The following is a 6,042-nucleotide window of genomic DNA, read 5'->3' as shown; positions in this document are numbered from 1 at the left end:
AGAGAAGTATCTGGGATCATGGGAGGTGACAGGCAGAGAGGACTTGTTGGAAGGTACCTTGGTAACAGGAAGAGCTCTGTCACCTTCATTCTTGGATCGAGAAAGAAAAACTATTGGAACAGGTGATGGAGAGGAGAGCAGCCAACAGCTGCGCAGGAGAAGCAGTGGAGTCAGCTGAAGGAAAGGGTGCTGGTGCTGCTCTGGAAGGGAGCCCAGGCCCAGCAGGGCAGGATCAGCTTCCTCTGGAAGAGCTGCACTTGGGAGGAAGTGGAGAGATCGCCCTGTGGGCTGAGGGAGATCTACCCAGTGGCACAAAGCAACCCCCAGCTTTTCTTCTTCTCTTTTGCAAGCATGTAATGAAGTTTGAAAACCCGTTGCACAGCTTAGGAGAGCAGGACCCTGGTCGGCTTTTCCAGGCACTGTGGGGTGGTGACATTAATGTCTGATTACGCTCCAGCTGTGATGCTGATGACAAGTGCTGCCAATGACACAGGTGATACCCTGCCTTTCGCTAGCCAGGCACCACTCTGGATTGCCTGTGGTACAAATCCTCCAGCTTGGGAACCTCTGCCCTTGGGCTATGCACAGCCTTGTTGGAGGCATGACAGCCGTGTGGGAAGGGACTGTGAGGGAAGAGAGGAGCCATCCATCTGCATCTCCATCATTTACCTGCTCAAGGAAGAGTGTAGCCTCCTCTTCCCCCCTCATGCAAAGGCTTGAAAAGATGGATTGAAGGAAAGAATGAGAAAGCAACTTGCAAAGGACTGGTATTTGTTACTGCTTGAGCTGCTTTCACTGACTACTTGGTTTGAGCAGTTTGGATTTCTTTCCTGTGTTGTGGGAATGTCTGTGGTAGAAGATCGAGGATGTGGTGCTCTGTGGTTGTGCTTTGCACCCTTCATCAGAGGGAACCTCCTCTTGTCCAAATCAGTGTTACTGCTGGGGGTAAAACCCAAATTATTTGTGCCTCCCAGCTTCTATGGCCTATCTCACCTGTGATACAGAGTTACCTAGATGAAGTGTATCCTTAAATAGAGAAACCTTGAAATTAATCTGTAGCCTGTTGTAGCTGCTTCTCTTACCCCAAACCCTTTCCCATTAAGTACCAGTTTGAAAGCCATTGCCAGTAGTAGTTCCAAACACATTATTGCTCTGACACTCCACTGAATATTGGCCAATCACAAGAGCTGGCTGCTAAAGGAACTGTGGCTTGTTTTCACCTGCTTTTTTCCACAACAAGAATAAAATGAGAAAATTATTGCTCTGAAAGAAGCAGACTGTGAAAACAGATGCAAAGCTGGAAGTGCTAACTGCTCTGTCAAGATAATTGTCTGCCTCTTGCAACTCAGTGCAGCTCAGTTGTGAAAGCTTTTGTAGAAATCCAATTATGTGTTGGCTGTGGAATTTTTATTGGTAAATAACTTACCAGAGCAAGGCAAACTGAGGAGAAGGAAGGGTGATGGAGGCGTGTAAAAAAAAGAGAGGAAAAAAGCTTAAAGTAATGATTGATTTTTAGGCTTTCAAAACTGCTCCCATGTGCATCTCACTAGTAAATTCTGCCCTGGCAACAAGCCATCAGGAATAAAAGCAGACCCAAGAAAAAGAAAGATATGTACAGAACTTTCAGAGAGGACCTGCTTCCTTGTGCAGTGGGTTATTCACTTAACAGGTCTCTGGATACAGAATTTCTTTATGGAGGGCCATGCTAGGCAAAGCTATTAGTCTGGTATCTAGCAGCTGAGAGCCCTATGCCCTATCGTTCATTTTGTACACTTTTAAAAGTCAGCCCAGCTTCCAAACATGATAGCTGAAACCTGAACCTCATTCTAACTCTGAATTTTGCAGTTTAGTTTCAGTGAAGATGCTGAGGTCAGTAGGAATTGTGGATGCTCTGGGAGCGTACACTCATCTCTGGGCCAGCAATGGAAATCTCTGTGTGGGGAAGGAAAGAAATTATACCGGGAAGGCAAAATCAAAGGTTTCAACATAGAAGGTATTCAGGCTGCCTAAGAAAAGAAAAAGAAAGACATCACATGAAATTAGCAACCAGAAGGAAAAAGTAAGCTTAATCTTTATAACTTTATAGTAGATAAAAAGTCACAGAAAATACCTGGCAATTATTTCCCTCTCTGAAAACTGGCATTTTTGAAAGTGAAACCCTTGTATTGGCTAAAATCCGTCATCAGGAATTTTAATGTCTTCAAAAACTACATCGGATTGTCTTTACCTTTTGTCTTTATTTTTCCAGTATTCTTCTGATTGTTTATTTTGGCTTTTGCTCCAATTTAAAATTGAGAAAAAAAGTAAATTATGTGTAAACTGGAAAATCTGGCTTCTACCCACCTTCCATCAATAAGCGAAGCTATGGACTGGCTGGAGGTTATGGCCACCCTGAGTTCATTTCAGAGGCAATAAGCCACATAAAAAAACATGTGCACAGGTTCTCTGAGAATATCTGTGTTGATTCCTTTTCGTTTGAGCCCTAGGAGACATCGTTCAGACAGAAAAGATAGAGTGTCTCTTTCTGTGATGGAGTAGACCTTGCTGAGATGAATTTGCATGAAAGACCTAGCAGATTGGATGATCACTGGGAATTGATCCAGATTTGGGGAGTCTGCAAATGAATGCTGGAAATCTTTCAAATGCATCTAGACTTTTTATCCACTTCCCCTTCTGGTCTGACTGGTGGGAGCTGAAGAATGACCTTCTTTGCAGTATTTCTGCATTTCTTCTTTTGTATCTGGCATACGGACAAAAACCAAGTAGTGCATGAAAATTAAAAGTGAAAAACTAACACAGTTTTCTCAAGTTCAAGGTCTGGATTTAGTCTGAACGAGAATTGGGTCATGCCTTGGGCTATTTGCATCCTAGATTTATCCTTGAATTAATTCAGCGTCGGGGCAAAGGTCTGGACTGGTTCTGAGCACAGCATTTGCATTTAGTCTAACGACATTCTCCCGGCCTCACTGGCCTCGTTAATTCTGAATGTGACATTGTGTCATCCGTGAGCTGACATAAAACAGGGAAACCCTTTTAAATGGGCAGTAGGCACAGAAAAAAGACAGCTTGGATTTCATGTGCTGATAGGAAACTGAGGGTCACCATATCTACACCCCTCTCAGGTCACTCCTAAGCCCCCTTTGTCTTTTCTTTTGCCACTTGAAGTGGTTCATGGAAAGAAGGAGGAGATGTGGGTCCGGGTGGAAGTGTGCTGTGGGCTGCAGAGGCTCAGGCTTGGCAAGGAAGAGCTCTCACTTGGATGCCCTTGGTGCCGAGGGGGCACGTGCACCCACCCAGCCAGAAATAATCCTCTCACAGTGCCTGCCAGGGAGCTGCCCCAAGGCCACGAGGCTGAGGGAGAGCCTGCAGCCACCAACAGCAGGGATCCCTGAGAAGTAAATGTGGCTAGTGCTCATTTTCTGATAAAACACATTTATGGATTTTTTCCCCTTCTCCCAAGAAAGTAATTATCCAGATTCTATTAGAAAAACCTCTACTGGCCTTGAAGCTTCCTCTCTGCAATTTCTTCCTGGTGAAGTAAGGGATACCAAGAACTGTTCAAGACAGGAAATATTGTCTTCGCCTTCCATCTCCTTTTTTACACGCAAGTATCAGAGGAAAGAAAAATGTTGAGATGGATTTTACCCATCAAAATGCATAGAAAAAATAAAATAAAAATTTTTAAAACTGGGGCTTTTTTGCATTTAAAAGACACCCATGGCCTCAACAGAAGCAGCAGCTGTTTGAAGTACTCATGTGGGCTTTAGCATCCTTATATTAAGGCATTTATCCTCCTAATACCTTTGCAAGGTGAGGACATGCTGTCATCCCTATTTTAACCAGGAGGTAAAGAGAAGGCCTGGGGAAAGGTCCTGGGAGGTATCCTCACATGTACCAGTAGCTTTGGAGTGAGTGAGTGACGGACACTTGTCAGCACCAGCGGGCGACACCATCACAACTTGCTGCATGAGCTCAGCAGGAGGAGCACAGCTGCTGGCAGGAGGATGAGCCCAGTCCTCCGCAACGTGCAGGACTGCACTACAAGTGAAATGCTATCCATCAAGCCAAGAAAGAGTCACAGTTTACTGTTACAGCACCTCACCAGTGTCCATTCCCTCCCTGACTGGGATCACTGTTTGCATGATCATACCTTTGTTGGAGTGCTCTGGGTTGCACAGCCCATGGAGCTCCTCACAGCCATGGGAGGCTCAGGGCTTTATTGCTCGCTGCTCCTCGAGTGCAGATGTGTTTCGACTCCTGCAGCAATGATCATCCTCCTCTCCAGAGAGGAGTTGCATTTCTGAGCACCGGGCAAAGTGGAGAGCCTAAACCAGCTCATACATCATCTCCGGTCCTGGAGGTGAGTTGAAGGCATTTGTATGAGAGCATTGGCTCCTCAGGTTTGTAATGATTCTTGACAGCCCAGAAATGAAATATTTTCCAGAGTGAGAGTACAGATGTGGGGTGATGTGGATCTTATTTCTCACACAACTCCAAATCATGTAAATATGTGGATTGAAACACACAGGGTGATGAAGAGCAGATTACCCAAATAAGAGGCTTGCAAGAGGTTTGCCTGTAAGGAAAGCAAGTCTAATAAAAGTGATAGACGTAACAGAACAAAGCTGGCTTATGCATCAGCCACAGGCAAAGTGACCCTTAGCTCTCCCCATGTAAAGTATCTTGTGGTCTTTCTGGATGAACCATCTCTTCAGAGGGGTGTAAAACACCTGAAACCCATGTGAAGGTATCAGAACTGTTGCAGTTTATAGCAGTTGAGGACCTGGCCATTAACATCTTCACAAATAAAAGGACCTTCTGTGAAAGAACAGTCCTGAAGACACACTCTGCCCTAGCATGAGCAGTTATACTTGCTTGATGTCCAAATTAGAGCAGTGATACTGAAAAGACTTGAGCCTTAGAAATAATCATTGGAGGAAACCAAGGAGGTTGATGGTGAAGGGGCACGTTCATCAAAGAAGGAACAAAGTTTTCCAGTTGCTCAACCTTGATAAACCGTTAGTGGTAAGAGCAGGGAGAGGCTATTGACTTAGAGTGTGGATGGAGAAGAGCTGGAAAGAGACTAAGTTTTTGGTAGTTGAATTAGGAAACTTAGGGAAGGAATGAGATAATTGATTTGGACTAAGATGAACTTCTTTAATGGAACAGGAAAAAAAAAGAACTATAAACACAGAACCATTTGTTTGTCTCAAATTATCTTACTGATTCAATTAACTTCTAGACAAGGAAAGTTCCTTTGAAAAAAAATCTAAAACTAAACTAAATCTAAATCTAAAACTGAATCTAAACTTTTTAATTTTAAAATGGCCAACTGAAAGGCTTGCTTTGTTTTTTTCATCTGGAGCTGTTGACTGGATTCAAGTATTCGATCAGCCAAGTATGTGGCTGATTCAACTCCCCCTGTGCTTTGGTAGTGTTCATTAAAAAAAAAGACAACTGTCACCCTGCAGCACTGAGGGACAGATGTGCAGTGGCTGTTGCCAACACATAGTCAACCCAGAGGAGATCACAGTGGTTGGAAGTGACACAGCAGAGCCCTGGGTGTGACACATCGTGTCCCAACCCACTTGGCAGCAACTCTACGAGAGCAGGTTTGTAAGTACACTCTAACTCTTTTCAGTTCCTTCTTTCTCTGCAGGACAGTCTACGGCCCAAAATGGAGGGAGAATGTCAGGGAGATGAAGGGTCTTCAGAGCATTTGCGGTGATCCTGTAATAGAGGCAGGGTAGAGGAGAGAAGCCATGCTATTTAGCACACAAGCAGGGAAGACCAGAGCTGGAAGGAGAATATAGTCTGCTGAGCATCTCTTTGGCCTGGCCGTACTGATCTTGTACCTGAATCTGGTTCTGCTGGTGTGAACTTTACCAGGATGACCAGGCTAACCTGAGAAACAACAGCTGAGTGCAGCTTAACCAAAGTTTTGCAATGGCTTAGTAGTTCTCTGCCCATACAGGATCCTGCTAGTAGATGGTGCTTGGTCCTTATACACTTATAAACTACCTTGAAGCCTAATGAGTCCAT

The sequence above is a fragment of the Apaloderma vittatum genome, unplaced genomic scaffold (assembly GCF_000703405.1).
Source record: "Apaloderma vittatum isolate BGI_N311 unplaced genomic scaffold, ASM70340v1 scaffold18438, whole genome shotgun sequence".
In the NCBI taxonomy this organism is placed as follows: domain Eukaryota; kingdom Metazoa; phylum Chordata; class Aves; order Trogoniformes; family Trogonidae; genus Apaloderma; species Apaloderma vittatum.
The sequence above is the reverse complement of the archived record's forward strand: the minus strand, read 5'-3'. Positions refer to the sequence as shown.